The sequence below is a fragment of the Ovis canadensis genome, chromosome 23 (assembly GCF_042477335.2).
Source record: "Ovis canadensis isolate MfBH-ARS-UI-01 breed Bighorn chromosome 23, ARS-UI_OviCan_v2, whole genome shotgun sequence".
Lineage (NCBI taxonomy): Eukaryota > Metazoa > Chordata > Mammalia > Artiodactyla > Bovidae > Ovis > Ovis canadensis.
Window position 1 is genome coordinate 47,729,155 of NC_091267.1, and position 17,855 is coordinate 47,747,009.

Genomic DNA, 17,855 nt, shown 5'->3' on the forward strand with positions numbered 1-17,855 from the left:
TTGCCAGTGGAGGTCTCCTATTGTTCTTTTGCAAAATGAGACATGTGCATGCTGTTTTACCTTTTCTCCAAACTGAGCTTGTATTTAGAAGTTGTTTAAAGCATTAACTGTAAAAATTTAACTCTTTCACCTTCCCAAAGATAGGCCTCTAGAAGTGAAATGCACAAACAGTCTGGTAAGAATGTGATAAGGTAAAATAAATTTACTTTGGAATTGAGAATGCCATCAGATGGCCAGCAAGTGTCATTTCCTGTCTTACCATGCTATTGTGCTATGAAGTTGGAAGCCCTTGGTTTAAGAATGCAGCCAGCCTCTGAACCCACGGGAAGCACTCTGGGACAAAGATGTCACTAACCCCTGTTATAAAAGGAGTCATGACCTGCCCCTAGAGGAGTGGTACCCAACGTTTTTGGCACCAGGGACTGGTTTTGTGGAAGACTATTTTTCCATGGAATGGGGTTGGCATGAGGACGGTTTCAGGATGATTCAAGCACATTACATTTATTATGCACTTTCTTTCTTTCTCTTTTTTTAGTTCTATTTATTTATTTTTGGGTGTGCTGGGTGCTTGTTGTTGTGCAGGCAGGGCAACTCTCTAGTCTAGGTGCTTGGGCTTCTCTTTGCGGTGGCTTCTCTTGCCTTGGAGCCCGGGCTCTAGGGCATGCAGGCTCAGTAGTTGTGGAGCATGTGTTTAGTTGCCCCAAGGCATATGGATTTTTACCGGGCCAGTGATCAAACCCATGTCCCCTGTATTAGCAGGCAGATTCTTTACCATGGGACCACCAGGGAAGTCCTATTTCTATTATTTTTATTATATTAGCCCCACCTCAGATGATCAGGCATTAGATCCCAGAGCTTAGTCTAATTCAATGAACACATGAGATTTTTTAGTGCTTGGTTAGCTGCACGTAGAAGAGAGGAAATAATAATAGTTAATACTAATATGGGTCATATGAGCACTTCACTTATTCACTTTCATAGCAATCCAAAAAAACAGCTACTATTATTATTTCACAAACGATAAAACAAAAGCACAGAGAAGTCAAGTAACTTGCCCAAAGGCATACAGCTGCTAAATGACAAAGCTGGGATTTGAACCTAGGCATTCTGTTTCCTGAGTCTGTGTTCTAAACTACCCCCAAAGTCCCATGTTTCTCTAGTTTAAAGAGGTAATTCATATGAAATGAAAGTTGTTCAGTCAAGTCCGACTCGTTGCGACCCCATGGAGTATACGGTCCATGGAATTCTCCGGGCCAGAATACTGGAGTGGGTAGCCATTTCCTTCTCCAGGGGATCTTTCCAACCCAGGGATTGAACTCAGGTCTCTCGCATTGCAGGCAGATTCTTTACCATATGAGCCACCAGGGAGGCCCAATTCATATCTTAGTGAGGATGAAACAGAAAACATGGGCAATAAAGACAGGTGGTGAAAAGCAGAAGCCCTGCCACCAGGCTGCCCACTCCAGTCCTGACTCTGCTCTGGTCAAATGTGCAACCTTCGCTTGGTTTCTTTGTCTTTCTCAGCCAAACAGGGAGGCAAAAAGAGCCTACCCAAGGGACTGTGTGGAGATGATACAGCATAAGAGCTCTGAGAAGGTCGGCCATTGTTATTACGGGTGTGCAGTTCCTTTCTGAAACCTAGGGGTCCAACTGTGTCTTTGATTCAGAATTTTTCCATTTTGGGGGAGATAACTCTGTGCATTCCTTGAATTATGTACAAGTCCCCCGAAGACCAGGTCTGGGAGTCCTGAATAGCATCCTGTAAGCAAAAGCATTAAATAATTCTGCAGCAAACCACTTGGCACTCTAAGTGGGCAAATGCAGGTTATAATCGCCTCATGCAAGTGACAAGATATGAAATAACTTGCAGCATTCAGAGTTTTATGTTTCAGATGTGGAGAAGAATTGAGGGTGTACCTTCCATTGATTTCGCTGGTGGGCATGCAATGAGAAAGTGAAGAGAGTCCAAAGGTATAAACTTCCAGTTACAAAATTAAACACATGCTGGGGCTGTGATGTATGGCCTGGCAATGCTAATAACACTATAGTGCATATTAAAAAGTTGGACTTCTCTGGTGGCTTAGTGGGTAAAGAATCTGCCTGCAATGTAGGACACCTGGGTTCAATCCCTGGAAAAGGAAATGGCAACGTACTCCAGTTCTTGTCTGGGGAATCCCTTCAACAGAAGAGCCTGGTGGGCTACAGTCCATGGGACTGTAAATGAGAAAAATGAGAAAAAATGCATGCAGCTCTGATTTTCAGCTCAGAAGCATCGTGCCTACAGCTAAAATAGCCCCTTTGGAATTGTGAGGCAAACAGAAGCCCTCCTTATCATAGTTCATTTGACTTGGTGACTAAGTCACCACCACCAAGAGAGTAGATCTTAAAAGTCCTTTTCACAAGGAAAGAAAAATTCTATAACTATGGTTAGTGATGGATGTTAACGAGACTTATTGAGATGATCATTTTGAATTATATTTTAATATCAAATTCAAAGGGAAGCTAGAAAGAAAGCTGCAGGTAAGACCCTGGATAAAAACCCCGGAGTAAACCATGGGGGAGAAGGATGGACATCAGAGGTCGAGGGAGGGGGTCTCGTCATTGTAGGGCAACAATGCCAACTCAGCCAAGGAGTGACAGAGATGAGCTGCAGGAACAGCAGCGCCCTTCTCACACCTTCAGTTTTAGTCCCAGCATCCCCAAGAGTGGAAGGGGGGACAGGGGCTTTACCTCCTCAGCCTCTCTGAGAACAAGAAGGATTCTGTGGACTTTTCAAAAATAAGTATCGCTGGCAGCATCTGTTTGTTGCTGCTTAGTCGCTCAGTCGTGTCCAACTCTTTGTGACCCCATGGACTGTATCCCACCCGGTTCCTCCATCCATGGGATTTCCCAGGTGAGAATACTGGAGCGGGTTGCCATTTCCTTCTCCAGAGGATCTTCCCTACCCGGGGATCAACCCATGTCTCCTACATTAGCTGGCAGATTCTTTAATGCTGAGCCACCAGGGAAGGCCGCAACACCTATTAAGCACTTGCTAAATACAAGGCATAGCTGATCCTGTATGTGCAACATTTAACCCCTAAACAACCCTGAGAAGCAGGTGTTGCCGTCATGCCCGTTGTATGGATTCAGGGCTGCTCTGTAGGGTTTTGCTCAACATCTCACAGCTAGTAAAAGGAGAGAACAGGGCCTCTCGCATCCAAATGCTGCACTTTACCCAGAGCGCTGGCCAACGCCGTGGTGCTCCCAGATGCGGAGAAGTGACAGGATTAGAGACTTGGGGCTGCCGTGTGTAACTCATTTCCATTCCTGTTACTTAACTCAGCTCTTAAGAAATCAGCCTGCCCTTCTAGTACAAGAAAGAAAATGAGAAAAAAAAAATGCACGCAGCTCTGATTTTCAGCTCAGAAGCATCATGCCTACAGCTAAAATAGCCCCTTTGGAATTGGAGAGTGAGGCAAACAGAAGCCCTGGTTATTATAGTTCATTTGATTTAATTAAAGCCATAAAAGCACACCACAGCTTTGCAGTGGGTACTGACCCTTCTGCTTTGCTTGGAGGACTCGGAGGAGTCACAGTCTTATCTGATGGGCAGAGACCCAAGTCGCCACCGCCACTCAGCTCGCGTTACAGCCTCTTTACCTTGACTTTAGTCTTTTGTACGCTGTTTCTCTTCTGTCCTCTTGTGTTTGGAAGGTGATCTGCTGATCACTTTTTCTGTCTGTCTTACTGGGCCTCCTCCCTGGTCCCCTGTGTCTGGACCCCAGCCCTGAACTCTGAGCCATCTCTTGTCCCCTGAGTGCCCACAAAGCCTTGCTGATGGTATTCCTTGTTTGCAGAAGATAATGACTCTCTCATCTCTTCCTTTCTCATCCTACCTCTTGGCCTATTGGTCAAGGTCCTCCCAAGGGTCATCAGTCCTCCCAAGAAGTACGGTTTCTCCACTGTCCTTGAGCAGGAGGCTCCAGGGGGAACCTCAAAGTCGCTGGTGTTTAATGCAGCGGCTGAGACCTCACCACCTCCCTTGTTTCCTCTTGACTCATCCATTGGCTGAAAGGGCAGCTGCCCCAGGTAAGTTTTTGTTTTTTTCCCCCTTGACCTCAAATCTGCTTTTTAACAAAATTACATATTATTTTTAATTGGAGAATAATTACTTTACAATATTTGCAGGGCAGCAAAGGAGACCCAGGAAAGGTTTTCAGTGGATCCGTTTTTTCCTTGCTTGCTCAGACTTTCCCATGCAAAGCTTAAAATGGCAGCTCACCTCCAACTGAAAGACAGAAGCCAACTCCCCCCATCTGGGTGAGGAGATGGGGGTCTTGCTTATTGCCTGGGCAGGTGTGGAGGCCCCCAGCCTCGGGAAGAAAACAGAGATAGCTTGAAGGAGCTGGAAGGGACCCTTGGGAGGGGGCTGGTATGCATCTAATGTCAAAGAAGCTAGAGACCATTGTCACAAGTATCAACTCAAATATTACAGTGGGAGCTGGGACTCTCAGACCATCTGGCAGCCATGTGGGGTTTCTGAATGGGCTCACATGATCCACCAGCATGTGTGACTCTGGACCACATCTGCAACACAGCTCCCAAGCCTTGGAGGCTACAGATGAAATTGAAAGTCACCCCTGGGTGCTCTGGGCTTCTGCTAAAGAGCTGTGATATATGTGGCTCCCTGGAACAAGCCATATTTCACCATTGCTTCCGTCGCTTGTGTCTTCCAGCCTCTTCCCAACCTGTCTCCCTGCACCCACCGTCCCCCCTCCAACCCCGCATCCACAGCGCCTCTTCCTCCTCTCAGTGTCTGATTGTCTGCATCGACCATTGGGCACTTAGTCAAGTGTAGTCTTGTGGCACTCCCAGCATCCTATATGGAACTTGTGCCTAGGGCATTATTCTTTAAATAGGTGTGTATGCGTGTGTGTGTGTGTGTGTGTGTGTGTGTGTGTGTGTGGTTTGGAAGCTTCTGTCAGGAGCAGTAGTTGACCTCTGTTGAGAAGGCACAAGTTTGGAGAGTCTTAGTTAGTTGTATACATACCTCTTTTTGTCAAAAAAAGGCCTTCAAGGATGCTCACATCCTCATCCCCCAAGAGACTCTGAAGATGCATTAAGGAACCTGAGATGGGAGAGTCTCTGAATTACCTCGTTGGACCCAGTGTAATCACACGAAACCTTAAAAAGAGAGAGAGAGAAGGAACCTACTGTGCTGCCGTCAGCAAGAGGGAGATGTGATGCTGTTAACACATCAAGAATGCCTTCTTGCTGGTTTTAAAGACGAGGAAGAGCCACAGGCCAAGGAATGCAGGCAGCTTTTAGGAGCCAGAAAAGACAAGGAAATGGATTCACCTCCAAACCTTCCAGAAAGAAATGCAGGTCCACTCACATTGTGACGTTAGCACGATCTGACCCCCAGTCTCAGAATACACACTCCACCAGGGGCCTGAAGACTCCCTGAGAGTGCACTCTTTCTTCACAATTGTTACAACTGTGCCATCAATAAACACATGTTAGTAGAATGAACACCTGAACAAATGAAGGATATATGCACACAGAGCTCACTCCCAAGGACGACCCTAGACCGAAGGAAAGACAGCAACCTCAAGGTCACAGAGAAAACAGGCCCTTGAGCCCCCAGGTGGGCAGGTTGAAGCTGCCATCAGCACCTCCTTTGACGGAGAGGTCTGCCCTTTTGTCAGGTGGGAGAGTGACACACACATGGGGGGAAATGCCAGAGAAAGATGAGACTATAGGTAATTAAGCACTAAATGGAATAAGAGGGCTGTGGGAAGGTTGGATGATGAGCAACTGAGTCTGGAGAAGGTTATTGATGAGTGTAGACTTGATCTGGACTTTGCAGGATGGCCAGGATTGGATACATGGAGTGGGAAGTCAGACTGACGGAGAGTGGCTTTGTTGTTATTGTTTAGTCGCTCAGTCAAGTCTGATACTTTGCAACCCCGTGGACTGTAGCCTGCCAGGCTCCTCTGTCCATGGGATTTTCCAGGCAAGAATACTGGAGTGGGTAAGGCAGATTCCTTACCATTGGGCCACCAGGGAAGCCCAGAGTGGCTTTGCAGGAGTTGATTATGATGAATAGTTACATGGTAGAAACAGCCCCCACCTCCTGAGTTCTTCCCAAATGTATCAGCTCATGTAATCCTCCCAAAGACACTCTAGAGTGTTGCCAAAGGTATCTTGACACTTTCTGATGTTTGTGTTCTTGGCTGCCCAGCATCTGATCCCCCTTCTCAGATGTGGGCAAGTTCTCCCTCTCTGAGCTCTGTGTTCCCTTTCTCACTGTACTGACCAGAGGCTGCAAAGCCCAGACCCTTGCTTCCTCCATCCCCCAGCAACCAGGACATGGACATGTGACCTGGTGTAACCATCAGATCTTTTTCAGGAGCAACTGGCAGAAAGAAAGGGGACAGGGAGAATTTGTTTCAGCAGCCACACTGGTAGCAACATCTGGATTCCAGAAGCAGTAGGGCACACGGCTCTTCTTGTTCCCAGCATATTTTCTAAGCCTGATTTGATCCAGCCTGCTCAGTGATTCTTTGAGCTACTCAAATCCCAGTAGAAAAGTCCTTGTGTACCTAAGTTGATCAGAATAAGTCCATGTTGTTTATAACCAAAAAACCTGGCTGATATAGTAAATTAAAATTCTTTTATTGTAGGTTAAGAAGTTGAGGCTCAGAGAGGTGAAGTGACTTGCCCAAGGTCACATAGCATGTACCTATTTGATTATAAAGCTTGCATTCTTAATACTAATCATGAAATGTTCAAAATGAAAATTGTATTATAAAGGTTGCTTTTGTGGATACTTCAGAGATGGTAGTTTGCGTGTGTGTGTGTGTGTGTGAGGGATAATTAGGATAAAACAATTAAGTTTCTGGAGATATGTATGTACCAGTAGAACCTTTGTAAATGGCAAACTGGAATTATGCACCAAACCCCTTACAGTGTTCAAGTCCTTTGAATTAATGATTCCATTTCTAGATCTCTATTCCAAGGCAGTGTTTCATAACCTTTTTTTTTTAATTAACTGGCCCTTAATTAAATAGTATTTTTAGATGCTTTTCCCCTTGGCTCCCCCACCATTTTATATCACAGACATACTATATGGTTGTTTCTGTCCTGCATTTATATCTGCGTTTTATACATTAAAAGAGTAAGATTTATTTCACCCCCAAGAATCAACTTTAGTCCCCTTAGGAGCAATGATCACTCCCACTGAGAATTCATTCAAACATAAGTGTCATGAATTAAAGTATGAACAGAATACCAAGCTATTGTAATAGTGACGGTGTTGAATAGTTTATCAACAATTTTTCCTTATCCTTTTCCATATTTTCTAACTTTTTATAATATGCTTGTATTGCTTTCCAATAGAAAAACAGTTTATGATTTTTTTTTAATTTTTATTGGAGTATAGTTACTTTGCAAGGTTGTATTAGTTTCTGCTGTGCAGCAAGATGAATCAGCTATACATATACAAATATCCCCTCTTTCGATTTCCTCCCATTTAGGTCACCACAGAGCACTAAGTCAAATTCCCTGTGCTACACAGTAAGTTCTCATTAGTTATCTAATTTATACATAGTTTTATGTTTTCGAGGTGGGCTACTTCCCCAAATAGGTCAGGTTGGGTCAAAGAGGTCTGCAGTTCCCCAAGGGGACAGGTGTCTGTTCCATGCTGTTTGCCACTGCCTCACTCCCTCCCTTGCTCAAGATACTGTCCCCACTTTCAGATGCCGAATGTATTAATACCACCACCAGTGTGTGGAGGAGGGGAGCCTGGATATAGAAGGGGAATTTTCTGTGGTTGAAGCAAGTCTGCAGGCAGTTCAGAAACTTCAGTCCATCCCACAGAGGGAGGCTCAGGAACCCAGGACAAGTACTGTGGGCCCCAAGCCTTCAGATGGGTTTTCCAGGCTGACATCCAAGCCCATCCTGGAGAGAGGCATTCTGTCCATCACACTGCTGGAGAGATAATGGATGTGAGCACCCTTCTCTCCCTGGTGCTGTGTGATCTTGTACAGTGACACGAGCAGCAGAATGGGCATGATTAGCCAGCAGATACCGCCAAGACAGGGCGATTGCTTCTAAAGCAAGCATCATGGCTGCTGCAGGTCTGGTCTGGCCAGTTCTAGAGGTCAGTGCTTTGGCATATTCTCTAACATCCCAGGGTATTAAGTCCCTTCAGATCCAGGCAGATACTCCCAGAGCCCCACTCAGGACAGGGAGGAGCTCTGGCCCTTCACCTGGGCATGTAGCCTGACAGCAGGGAGACCTGAACTGTCTCTGGCCTGAGTCTGGAGGAAAACACCTGCTCTGAACTGAGTGTGTCCCTTGAAATGTGTTATGTTGAAGCCCTAATCCCCAACGTGACAGTATTTGGAGGTGGGGACTTTAGGAGGTAATTAAAGCTAAAGGAGGGCTTAAGAATAGGGCCCTAATCCAAGGATTGGTGGCCTTATAAGAAGACAAACCTCTCTCTCTTCCGCTGTGTATGGACATCATAGGAAGATCAGGAAGAGAGAGCTCTCACCAGAACCCAAATCCTGCCAGACCTTGACCTTGGATGTTCCAGCCTCCAGAACTGTGAGAGAATAAATCTCTGTTGTATGAGACACAGTCTGGGGTAGTTCATTCCAGCAGCCTGAGCTGACTAAGACAATCTCTTCTCAAGCAGGGACCTGTGGATAATCCTCCTCCAGCCACTCAATGGGCCGCAGAAAGAATTTTCCCAACTCATCCCCTCCTCTGTGCCTGATCCTTGGCCTGGACCCTCCTCCATTCTCACTTGGAAATCCCTACAGGTTCACTCATGCAGTCATTTCATCAAAGTGTTCATTCATCCTTCCCCTTATACAGGTAGCCCCTTGTTTTTGGAGGTTCACTTTATACCTCTTCACTTTTACAAAATTTCAAGAGCTCCTTATTAATATGTGGGTGTGGGTGTTGGTGTCAGTCGCTTCAGACATGTTCGACTCTGTGCAACCCCATGGACCATAGGCCACCAGGCTCCTGCATCCATAGGATTCTCCAGGCAAGAATATTGGAGTGGGTTGCCATACCCTTCTCCAGGGGATCTTCCCAACCCAGGGATCGAAGCTGGGTTTCCTGCATTGCAGGCAATTCTTTACAGCTAAACAACTGGGGACGGCCGTTAATATCTAGTGTTGCCTAAGAAATGACCCGCAAATGCAGTGGCTTTAAACAGCACATATTTATGACCTGTGTCTGTGGGGCGGCAGCCTGATCTTGGCTTAGCCGGGTCCTTGCCTTCAAGGTCTCTCACAATCAAGGCTGCAAGGATCACTTTTCCAAGCTCACATAGCTGTTGCTATGTTTCTGTTTTTTGAGGGTTGCTGGATTGTGAGCCTTAGTTTCTGGCTGGTTGTCACCTTCAGTTTCTCTCCACATGGGACTTCCCAATGCGACCAGTAGCCTCATTAAAATGTGCAAACTAGGGAGGCAACAAGAGTCTGCCAGCAAGACAGAGTGATGCAGCTCATCACCTTTATCACAGTTGCAAGCAAGTTGCTAGGCCAACTGACGCTCAAGGGGATGGGATTCCATGTTCAAGGGAATCATAGAGGTCTCTGAGAGGCTGCCTCCTACAGTCAGGATGGTGCAGCAGCAGAAGGGTAGAGGCAGGCAGGTAGAGACCCCGAGGGCTTCATAAACCCAGCCAGCGAACCAGGGCATCATCATGTAAGAGATGGATTCCCCTTCTTTTCTTTTAATGCACCTTTTGGTTTGGTTTGGTTTCTGAAAGTGACTTTAGCCTCCTTTGCTCCCTGAAACCCCTTCTTGGAGTTACATGCACCACACCTTCAGTCCCCATCTTGTTTCCGTGTTTCCATTCCTGAACTGGTGTCAGTTCACCTGTCATCTAGAAACATCTCAGTAAGATTTGCACAGGTGCAACTGAACTCTACTCAAATCCCCTGACCTGACCGCAAGCAAGGGACATGCCAAAAAATATCAATGAGGCATCGGCAGAAGGTTGCTTTTGGCTGTCAGAAAAACCAGGACGGATGAGGAGACCAGAGGCAGTGGTCAGGCCTGGCTGGAACCCTCCTGGGGCCCAGCCCTCAGCACTGGTTTCCGAGTTGTTCCCGAATCATGGTGCTGCCAACAGCACTCAGGCACGGCAAATCCATCAACCTCCCTGCTGTTCAGAGAGCAGACCCCCAGAAGTCCAAACTTCCCAAACCGCAGCCAGCTTTCCCTGAGGAAACAGCCTGAAGTTGTGATTCCCTAATTGCTGGAAATGTCACTTGATTATGGCTGTCACCAGGTGACAGCTCTTTCTTTTCCACCTTGATCAATTTTCCTGCACATGTAAGAGAGTGTTCTTGCCAGAGCTCATTTCTCTGTGCTTAATAAAGCATTTTATGGGCTACTTTTTTGGCCGAAAGTCCCTGTCCTCTACCCTTTGATCCACAGACTCTGCACATACAGAACTGGTGTCGAGTGAGCCCTACCTGCCCAAGCGTCACCAGCCACATCCAAAACACAGCCTCTCAGCTTCCATTCAGGAGCCCTGAGGACTTCTCCTTGCCTGTGACCCTTAGATCCTTTTGGCCTCCATCTTTGCCCCGCCTATTATTAATTTCCCAGAAAAGGAAAGAAAAGCACCATCATTGCTGGATTCTGATATTTCCCCCCAAGTACGTCTCTCCATCACACTCAGCGGTTACTGCGCATCCATTTGGAGGATGGCCACCTTTTAAAATGAATGGTGACAAGTTTCCAAGTGCAACAGCTTTGATGTCTCGGCCAGAGGACATCTGCTCACCTGCTATGACATTTTTACCTTCTAGGTTTAGGCCAAACTTGTCCCCCTGGTCCCTGAGCCCATCTCCCTGCTGGAGTAACACTCCTCCTTTGTTTCCTTGGCTTCACATTCTCACCCTCTCCTTCCAACACTTTCACTTCATCCCTCCAGGTCATATTTTACCTTGGACCAAGAGACATGCTGCAGCTGACAGTGCATCGTGTTGTCTTTGAAGTGTGCTGGCTCTGGGCTAGGCTCTGGCTGGAGGCACAGCTTACTGGAATTACTTAGAAGTCTTCTTTCCGCTTTGTCTCCTTCCCTGTTTATTCGCGGAGGAGAATGTCCATGATCAGGAGGAAAAGTATTGTACAGTCAGTTCTCTGTGTGAGTCAGCCCAGGACATATTTTCTCGCTTCCTTCCCTACACCTAAAACCGATCTTGTTGACCGAAGCCCGCCACCGCCTCCCTTCATCTCCAACTTCATTCCCTCTTCGTGCCAATTCCAGCATCTCCCCTTCCTGGGAGAAGTGTTGAGGGTTAAGTCAGGGGTTAGCCACCTGCCCAGAAGACCCTGTCCAGAATTGCTGCCCCACAGTAAAAATTTCTTTTGACTTCACCTGGTCCCCCTGCTCCCTTTGCAAAATGCAGGGTTCCCAGGAGATTTGTTTAACTGCTTTAAAATGATGATTTGCATGCGGGAAAGCTGGGAACAAAAAGACCCTGTGAATATAAAAATGCCACACATGCCTTTGTTTGAGTCCTTTCCAAAAAGAAATACGAGCTAACAAATAGCCAGGGTGCCTGAGGGCTAAATGAAGTATCAGGTCACCTGATGGTCCTGTGAGTAAACCTCATCTGTGCCTGGCCTCCATTCCCCTAGGACACCTCCAGACTGATGCTTGTTTCTCTGCAAGTTATGTCTTTGTCTCCAATCAAGAGGCTCTGCAGCCAGGACCCCCTACTATGGGGGCCCACAAAGATGAGCAAGAGGGCCATCTGAGGATATGGTCAGTGGGTACACAGTGCTAGGCACTTACAAGTACCGCAAAAATGTTACTTAGTGAGTCATCTGCGCTGCCTAGTCCACCACGCCCCAGTTGCCAAGCCTAGATGAATAAGCTGGAGTTCAGGTAGCCCCCAAGACTCTTGCAAACCTTAATTCAAAGAGGAAGAAACTGACAGAAAGCCCTGCTCACCATCAAATCCCCACCTCCTGAAAATGCTCTGTGTCGGAACAGCAGTGAGTCATAAAACCTTAGTGGGTGTCACCCTGCCATCCCCTGGAACTGGAGTTCTGGAAGGCAAGGAGAACGCCCATGATCACACAGCACTCTTTCCTGGATGGATTAAGTCTAAATTTCAGGGCTTCTCTGAAGGGTCAGTGATAAAGAATCCGCCTGCCAATGCAGGAGACACGGGTTTGATCCCTGATCTGGGAAGATCTCACATGCCTCGGAGCAACTAAGCCGGTGTGCTACAGCTACCGAGCGTGTGCTCTGCAACAAGAGATGCCACTGCAGGGAGAAGCCTTCACACCGCATCTGGAAAGCCGCTCCTGCTCGCCGCAACTAGGGAAAAGCCTGCACGCAGCATCGAAGACCCCGCACTCAAAAATAAATAAATGAATAAATTTTTTTTTTAAGTCTGAATTTCAATCTATGACTTTCAGTCACTCAGATGCAGGCTCTAACAATGGCATCCCTTGAGGATTTGCTAATAAAAATGAAGTCGTAATTGTAAAGTCCTCCTTACCAAATAACACTCAGAATGCTCTGTTCAAAGGACAGTGAAGCAGAGTGTTACCACCACAGAGACCCCCAAAGCCAGCGCATGGACACCTGAACTCGGCAGCACTGCCCCCTGCCCCCAGCACCCATCACTCCACCAGAGTCCACACCGTGATCCAAGCCCCTGCCTGCTTCCCGCTTCTTGCCTGCATTTCTGACCATGACCACCTTCCCAGCCCTCGCCCTGCCTCATCCTCCGCTTCTTCCAATCCAATCTAGACACAGACGCAAGCAGTGAACCGTGCAAAATGCCAGCTAGATCGTGTGGTTCCTTGATTTCAAATCCCTCCATCCATCCCCAGGTGTAAGCAGGAGAGAGTCCAGCCTATATCATGCCACACGGCCAGCCTTTTGTGATCTGGCTGCTGCCGTCATTTCCAGCACAAATTTCTCCCATCCCTCTGCCCAATCGTGCAGAAATGCCTTCCTGCTCTTCCACTCTTTCATGTCTTTGCCTGTATTATTGCCTCTTCTTACAAGGCCACACCTACCTTCTATCTCCTATCTCCTGAATATTAAGTCCACTCATCCTTGAAGGCCCAGATCCAATGCTCTCTAAGGAAGTCCTCCAGCACCACCATAACTTGTAGCAATTTGTGGGTGCCCTGATCACATGGCAGAGTTAATGCTTATATTTCAGTTCCACATTAAACTATAGATTCCTGGAGACTGAAAACAGAACTCTGCCCAACTCTGTGTCCTAGCACATTGCCCAAGATGTAGGGGCTACTGAAGAGATGCTGGTTTATGAGAAGAACTGAGATGATTTATTAAGCACCTACTATATGCCCAGGGCTAGGGTGATATAAATGAACAGAAAAAAAAATCACTGTTTTCTGAAGTTTATATTATAGTAGAATAATAACCAAATGCAGAACTACGTAACAGCAGCCAGTGACAAGTACTAAGGGGAAAAATAAAGCAGAGTGAGGAGGTGGGGGTGAAGGGGATGCTATTTTACATGGCCGGGGTCAGAGACAGTAATTCTGAGAGGAGCAGGTGGGCCTGTGTGTACATAAATAGGAAGTCCAATTAGGGGAGAAAATGGGGAAAGGTGGGGCTTCCCATGTGGCCCAGTGGAAAAGAATCCGCCTGCCCATGCAGGAGACACAGGAGACATGGGCTCGATCCCCGGGTCGGGAAGATCCCCTGGAGAAGGTCATGGCAACCCACTCCAGTATTCTTGCCCGGAAAATTCTATGGACAGAGGAGCTGGCATGGTCACACAGAGGCGGACACGACTGAGTAACTGAGCGCACACGGCACGTGGGAAGGGTGAGGAGCAGGGTCCTGGGGTGAACATGTGTTCAGCATGTTTGAGAAACAGAAAGGTGGCCCCTGTGGCTGGTGTGCAGTGAAGAAATGACCAGACCCCCATATCTGACAGGAGGATTTATTTTTTAAAAGAAATAATAAATTGGCTATTCTAGGTACCTTGTATAAGTAGAATAAAACAGTACTTGTCTGCACTGACCGTATACTGGAGTGCATTTTTATTCATCAAGTCAGAAAGTACATTGGTAGATGCCAGAGGCAGAAGTGGGGTAGGAAGTGGGATGAAACTTAGTGTTTATTGGGTACAGAGCTTAGGAAAGTAAAAAGTTTAGCAGATGGGTGATGGTGAGAATTGTGCAACAAGGTGAGTGTACTTAGTGCCACTGAACTGTATAATTAAGTATGGTTAAAATAGTATGTTTTATATTGTGTAACTTTTACCACAATAAAAAAATTTTTTAGAAGAAACAATAAAGACAGAATTCAAAAGAGTGGTTGTTTATAAAGAGGGATGGGGGAGGAGAGGGAGGAGGATACAGGTCCCTGGGAATTACAGTCAGTATTCTGGGGCTGACTGGTGGCATCATGGGGGTTCATTATAGACCAAGTAAGTGAGCAGCACAAGCGTGAATCAGGAATGATCACTGATTCTGTGCCCTGGAGAGAGCCAGTCTTTCCCCAGGGGCTAAACCTTTATTCTGAAATGACTGTCCATATCCTTTGTACTTAAGACAGCCCTCTGAGTTCAGTTCAGTCACTCAGTCGTGTCTGACTCTTTGCAACCCCATGGGCTGTAGCTCACCAGGCTCTTCTGTCCATGGATTCTCCAGGCAAGAATACTGGAGTGGGTTGCCATTTCCTTCTCCAGGGGATCTTCTCGACCAAGGGATCGAACTCACGGATCTTATGTCTCCTAGTTTGGTAGATGGATTCTTTACCACTAGTGCCACCTGGGAAGCCCAATAAAATATCACATTTTGAGGTTCTAGGTAGACATGAATCTCAAAGGGACACTGTTCAACCCAGTAATATGGAGAAAACGATACATAACCCAAAGGGTCATAATAAGAATCAAACAATGTATACAAGGCACCAAGCACAGTACAAGCATTCTTCCTCCTCCTCATTACCATCATCATCTCAGGGAAGGAATCCTGTTTCTAAAAACATTCCTTCCTGCTAACTGAGGCAGCCACAAGTGAGACTCCCAAACAAGCCTAGGCTCAAATCTTGGCCAGGAAGCCTCTGGCACATTACTTAACCTTTCTGAGCTTCAGTTTCTTTATCCACACGGATGGAGATATACATGCAACACAAATGTCATTTACTGCGTGGGAGGCACTGCTCTAAAAGGTTTACGAGCCCTGTCTCAGACAATTCTCAGAACAACCCTGTGAGCTAGGTATTACTATTATCTCTATTTTACAGTCAAGGAAATTGAATCAGCAAGTATTTAAGACAGTCGCCTAAGGTCACATAGGAAGTAAGTGATGGAACCAGAGTTTAAACCCAGGCAGTCTGGCTCCAGAAGTCTTCCGAGATGAAAAGAGAATAAATAATAAAACAAATAAATAAAACACATAGCCAGAGCTCACTCAATACCCAGCAGTCAGTAAATAATGGGATGGTAACCAGGATTCCCTCTTCCAAACCTTTCCCCTCTGCTGACCTCAAGGCTGCCTTTCTTCCTTCCTCTCTCTCTCTCTCAGTTCACATGCTCTGGTTGTTGACACTAATCCATATTTAAATATCCAGGCTGCTCAAGTTTCATTCAGTGTCCTGGGCTGTCTTGCCCTCTTTTTCATCTTCTCATTCTCTCCAGTGTCTGGTGATCATGATGGCTGGGGCTGGGGTGGGGGTGGGGGTCAGCGAAAGGGAGGGAGCGGTAAACTACCTCTCTCGCAACTGGGGAATGTGGGTGGGGGGTGTTTCTCTCCCGGGGTAGGGTCAGAGTTAAGCAATAGACTGTAAGAGGCAGCTCAGGGAACTCCACCCAATGCGGCCGTCCGCTAAACCCAGGCGTATGTATGCTGTCCTGGGCACAAAGACTCTTGAGCGATCGATCCATCATGGAATAAAACCTCCATCAGGTTTACGGCTTCCCAGGTAGCACTAGTTTTATAGAACCTGCCTGGCACTGCAGGAGACATAGGAGATGCGGGCTCCTTCCCTGGGTCAGGAAGATCCCCTGGAGGACGGCATGGCAACCCACTCCAGTATTCTTGCCCGAACAGAGGAGCCTGGCAGGCTACAGTCCATAGCGTCACAAAGAGTCGGACACAGCTGAGGTGACATAGCACAGCACAGATTTAGGAAAGCCACCACCAGAGAAGAAAGGAAAAATCTCCCATTGAGGATGCTGCTCCACAATGGTAGCCGAGGGAAGAGGAGTGAGCTCTCTCCTGAGCATCTGTCTTGGACGCCCTTCCTGTTACCTTGTCCTACTCTACTCTGAGCAGGAGGCGCTCACACAGATCAGTCCAATTTTCCAGGGCTCCATCAACCCTGCCCACCCCTGCTAGTGGTCGGCTCTGCCCTCTTCCAGCTGGTGCAGTAGGAGAAGCAGGAACCCCGCTCAGCCTGGTCCTCCTCCTGTCTTTCCCAGAATCCCAGCAGGATCCACAGAGTGTGAACACTTACCCAGGATGGAGAAGTGGACAGATCCAATGATCACTTAAGCAACTCTAGGCATATCTGTTCACTTTCGCCGACCAACCAACAGCACGGGACAAGCTGTTTCCAAGAAGTAAAGCAAGGGGCAGCGCTCAGCAAATGGTTATGCAGTTGGCCGCTGCTGCTCCACCCTTCCCCTTTCAGGGGCCCCATCCGCTTCCCTCCCGGGGACCTGGTGCCCTCGTGCCATGGGGAGGGGCTCCCACCCACTTAGATGGCCCTTCCTTCCCTCCTTTCTTCCTCTTGAGACTGTACCTTTCCTCACCCCAGACTTTTAAGGGCTTGATCTCATCTCCCCAACAATGGAAGTGATTAAAGGAACAAATCCCTGCTAATCTGTCAACCAGCTACTGTGCTGGCTGTACCTCCCAGGGTCGCCTGAAGTGAAATGTGAGTCACTCGGTTGCGTCTGACTTGGTGACCCCATGGACTGTGACCTGCCAGGCTCCTCTGTCCATGGGGATTCTCTAGGCATGAATACTGGAGTGGGTAGCCATTCCCTTCTCCAGGGGATCTTCCCGACCCAAGGAGCAGCGAACCTGGGTCTCCTGCAATCCAGGCAAATTCTTTACCACTGAGCCACCATGGCTTCTTCAGGTAATTCCTAAATCTGCCTGTGCCCCTGGGGGCTGCTAAGATGAATGCAGAGTTCACACTTGCTGGGTGGAGGGAAAGCTGTATGGGAGTAAGAAAATATCACATTGACTACAGACACAAATGATGCGAACTACGTAATGAACAAGAAAGTCAATACAACAAACTCTAAAAATATTTCCTTTCTCCTTTCTTCTCCCAACTTCTTTAAAAGACATAAAGGTGTATCAATAATTAGAGTACAGAAGAAAACCAGTTTACACTGGATGCTATGAGGTGAGGGGGCAGCTGCTATGAACTGGTTACTAAGGCCATGAAAACACACGAACAGGAAGTAAGCCAGTTTGTGTGCTGGGAGCAGGGGACGCCACACAGGAGCCTGGGCTCCAGGCAGGCTCAGCTTCATGGGGCCCTCCTCACCCAGCCCGCCAGCCCCCGCCTGCCCACCCCCACCTGCCCGCCTGCTGGAGTCCCCAAGACCAGGCAGTCTCAGGGCTCCAATCAGCGCAGACATTTTAACGGGGATTTAGGCTCCTGGGGACTGAAATGAATTGTGCCCTCTGGGAGCATAAATTATACCCAACTCCTTTTTTAAAAAAAAATCTGAACTCACTTTGCTTGCCTTTCAATTCTGTCTAAAATGCATGGAAGACTTCAGATTTTTCCCTGCCTTATACCTACTTCCTGTATGTTGTTATAAGTGTAGTCATATGTATACCTACATATATGTGTGTGTGTGTATATA

At 47.3% G+C, this 17,855-nt stretch overlaps 1 long non-coding RNA gene across 1 annotated transcript in view; it reads right to left on the minus strand.

The window, feature by feature from the left end:
• LOC138428280 (uncharacterized) overlaps nt 1-16,680 on the minus strand; it is a 60,746-nt gene extending 44,066 nt beyond the window's left edge. The window contains exons 1-2 of the long non-coding RNA XR_011252369.1: nt 16,484-16,680; nt 10,964-11,099 (exon numbers count right to left, since the gene is read on the minus strand). This is a non-coding gene — a long non-coding RNA (uncharacterized lncRNA). The remainder of the gene's footprint in view (nt 1-10,963; nt 11,100-16,483) is intronic.
• Between the last annotated feature and the right edge of the window lie 1,175 nt (nt 16,681-17,855).